Raw genomic sequence first — 3,990 nt, forward strand, 5'->3', positions numbered from 1 at the left:
AGGTATTACTGTATAGGTTATTTTGAGATCTAAAGTTATTATTACCCATATAGTTGACTTGTTCCTCTTCGGTTGTAGGATTGAAGGATTGATATTCTGTATGCACACCTCCTCCACTTGAGTCACACCTCATTACTGGATGTACCTGCGTAGAACTAAGAAAACCATCAATCTTTTTATTGAGAAGTTCTACCTGATTAGAGAGCATGGTGACTGAAGCGAAGTTATAAACGCCGATTGTTTTCGTTGGATTGTCATTATGACTTGCCACTGATAGTTATTCAGTGACATCTCCTCTATAAACTCATAGGCATCTTCCGGTGTTTTATTGTTGATGGTTCCCCCAGCAGCTGTGTCAACTATTTGCCGAGTCGAGGGATTCAGACCATTGTGGAATGTTTGTACTTGAAGCCAAAGTGGTAGTCCATGGTGAGGGCACCTTCTCAGTAAGTCCTTGTATCTCTCCCATTCATCATAAAGTGTTTCTATATCCATCTGCACAAAAAAAGAGATATCATTACGTAATTTAGCCGTTTTAGCCGATGGAAAGTATTTTAGTAAAAAAATTTCAGTCATTTTTTCCCAAGTAGTAATTGATCCTCGTGGCAACAAGTTCAACCACTGTTTAGCTTTATTTCTCAGTGAAAACGGAAATAACCGAAGACGAATGGTATCATCAGAAACGCCATAGATTTTAAATGTATCGCAAAATTCCAAAAAGTTTGCTAAGTGAGCGTTGGGATCTTCATCCTGCAAACCATCAAACTGAACAAACTGCTGTATCATTTGAATTGTGTTAGGTTTTAGTTCAAAAGTATTTGCAGCTACAGCCGGTTTAACTATGCTAGATTCCGTTCCTACTAAAGAAGGTTTAGCATAATCATACAAAGTGCGTGGAGCAGGATTTTGATTAGCCACAATTGCAGAAGGTAGCTGATTGCCTTGGTTTTCAGCCATCTCTTCGGTTGGGGGTTGAGTATCGTCTTCTTTTTCGTTCTCCGTGTATCATAAGATGCACCTTTTTACTCTTTGATTTCTACGAATTGTACAATCGATTTCTTCGTCAAAAAGTAATGGTCTCGACGGGTTTCTTCTAGTCATAAACTATAAAAACCTGCCAAAAGAAAGAAAAAGTAAATTAATAGATAATAATAATTAAATTAAATTAAATTTCAAGAAAAAATAAATGGCAAAGTAATAAAAATTGAGCATTCGTAATATTTTAGCTCCCCAGTAACGGCGCCAAAACTTAATCGCTTTAGTGATAGGTTTTAAAAATTTATAAAAATGCGTTCTTGAACTAACTATTATAGCGATGTCGGTAAGTGTACCTATCGAACAATAGTATAGTAATGGCAAGACCGGGATATCGTACCCAAGGGAACCAAAAGTACTAGTAATAACTATCTTTTTATTATTTAACCTAGAAATAAAAGGAGTTTTTATTTTAATTAACTAATTATCTAAACTAAGAACGCACAGAGAAAAGAATTGGGGAATTGCTTTTGGAAAAATCGATTGACTTAAGATAATACCTAAGGAAAAATCCACCTAGACTTTACTTGTTATTCTGGCTCCGAATCGGACGATTTATTCATTCAACTTGTTCTGTAGAGATCCCTAAGTTTTGTTATTATCCCTATTCAAGATTAATAACGTCTAATCCCTAAATTGAATAACCGAGACTTTTCTCTAATTAACACTCTAGGGTTGCATTAACTCGATCTATGGATCCCCTTATTAGGTTTCACCCTAATACGAAAAAATCTTGTCACCCTATTTCTAGGCGCGCAATCAACTCCGGTTAATTATGACAAAAGTACTCGTAGACAAGGTCTATTCCTCCTCTGAATAAGAGCATGTCTTGAATCAGTATCCTGGGATATCAAAACAAGAATTAAGAAGAAATAATTAAGAACAAGTTAAATATTTATCATACGATTCAGAAAATAATAACAAGATTCGTCTTAGGTTTCATTCCCCTTAGGTATTTAGGGGATTTAGTTCATAACTAAATAAGAAAACATCTCAGAAGAATAAAGAATACAAAACATAAAGAAAACCAGAAACTCCTAAAGGGAAATTGAGGAGAGATCTTCAGTCTTGATGATGAATCCAGCTTCTGAGATGGATCAATCGGCTTCCTTGGGGTAATTCCTTACCCCCCTTCTCCGTCTCCCTTTTTTCTCCTCTTCTAGGGTGTATTTATAGGCTTTGGAATACCTAGAAGCCCTCCAAAGTGGCCTTTTCTGAATTGGACTTAACTTGGGTTCGGTAGGGACACGCCCGTGTGATTCGTGCTCCAATTTTGCCAGATTGACACGGTCGTGTAGTCTGCCCGTCTGAGGAGGTCCAGGCAGTGTTGATTTCGTACTTTGGCCCATTTTCTCCATTTTTGGCCTGTTTCTCGTTCTTCTTGCTCTCCTATTCTCTCCTAAGTGTAAAACATGAAATTAAAACATTAGGAGCATCGAATTCACCAATTCTAATATAAAATCATCCATAAAATGCGTTAAACATGGGAAAAAAATATGTATAAATTACGGTTTATCAAATACCCCCACACTTAAGCATTTGCTTGTCCTCAAGCAAAATCCTCAACTCATAATCAAAATAAATTCTCCTTAACTTATAATTTCTATCAACAATATCTCAAATTATTCCAGAGGTAATCATACATTGAGAATTTAACTAAAAGAACATAAAAGTTTTAATCATTCCAAGTTGAGCATTTTATTTCGAAAATATTGGTGTTTTCCGTCATCTAAGTAAGTACCTTTAATTCAGAATATCACAGAGTTTTACATCCTCACTAAAGATTCACTCAAATCACTCGAGGTGTTTTAAAGACAATAAATGGAGCACTCAATAGTCAATAATGGAAAGTCATTACCATAGGGTTGCATGAAAATCAAATCTCCACCACTATAATTTAAGATGATATATCAATCAAAAGGTCTTTAGAGGGTTATAATGAAGCTTAGTTAGGGGGTGTGGTTACAAGCTCAAAGAAAGGGTAAGAATCGAGATTGAATTGAAAAGTTGCCTAACTGGAAAAAGAGTTAATCTTCACTTGCGTACAACAGAGCTTCTTTCAGAATATGAAATTACAGATACGCATACATAGTTTTTCTTCTTCTTCTCTTTTTTTATAAGAACAAGTTAAATAATAGAGACTAAATATCAAGAACAAAACCTAGCTAGGCAATCCATTCAACGCAAATCTCGACAAAAATAGGGATTAATTTAGGGGATTTCAACAATAATGGGTTAAAGGTTAATATTAAGAGTAATACAAGAAATGGCTTTTTAGGCTCAAGGGGGTTTACAAGGGTTAATCGTGGAGGTAGCCTTTTCATGGCATGAGTGGGTTAATCCGAAATGCCTTAATCATCTTGATATATCAAATCAAATAGTATGGTCTTGACATGCATAATCAAGCAAGTTCTAGAATAACAGTTCAAGATTGACGTACTTAAAGTAATAATAAAAGTGAGCATAAAAGGATGAATAGATGCTCAAAAGGCTCAAAAATCTCACAAAAGTTATGGCATTTTGATGTTTAGACTCGTGAATTCCAATTCAAAGTAATACTTAGACTTGGGGAAACAACCTAAGATTTTGAATTCTTAAAAATAAACTCATCATGCTTGATTCTCTATTGTCTTAAAGTTTAAACAATCAATGCATAAATGCCTATGTTTTAATTCAAGATATACCAATCAAAATCATAAATCAATTCAAATTAATCCTAAATATGATATGAGAGCTTTTCAAGAGAACAAGGTGATCATTTATGGATTTTTCTGATAATGAAATAAATACCCCCCACACTTAAGATGTACATTGCCCTCAATGTACAAAGATAGATATTTAGAGTATAAAAATAAGATAGGGAGAGAAGTGAAACTTACTGTATAATGAAATCCTCGAACTGAAGTTCTAGAGAGGAATCAGTTCGAGAGTGGAGGAGGATACTCCGGCGGTCGT

General features: G+C 34.9%; 1 non-coding gene across 1 annotated transcript; it reads left to right on the forward strand.

Moving 5' to 3' along the window:
* The first annotated feature begins 421 nt into the window (after window positions 1-421).
* Window positions 422-527, forward strand: LOC128286027 (small nucleolar RNA R71). Its single transcript, XR_008276574.1, has one exon. It is a non-coding gene; the product is annotated as a small nucleolar RNA R71 (small nucleolar RNA).
* Window positions 528-3,990: the final 3,463 nt, after the last annotated feature.

The sequence above is a fragment of the Gossypium arboreum genome, chromosome 12 (genome assembly GCF_025698485.1).
Source record: "Gossypium arboreum isolate Shixiya-1 chromosome 12, ASM2569848v2, whole genome shotgun sequence".
NCBI classification, from domain to species: Eukaryota; Viridiplantae; Streptophyta; class Magnoliopsida; order Malvales; family Malvaceae; genus Gossypium; species Gossypium arboreum.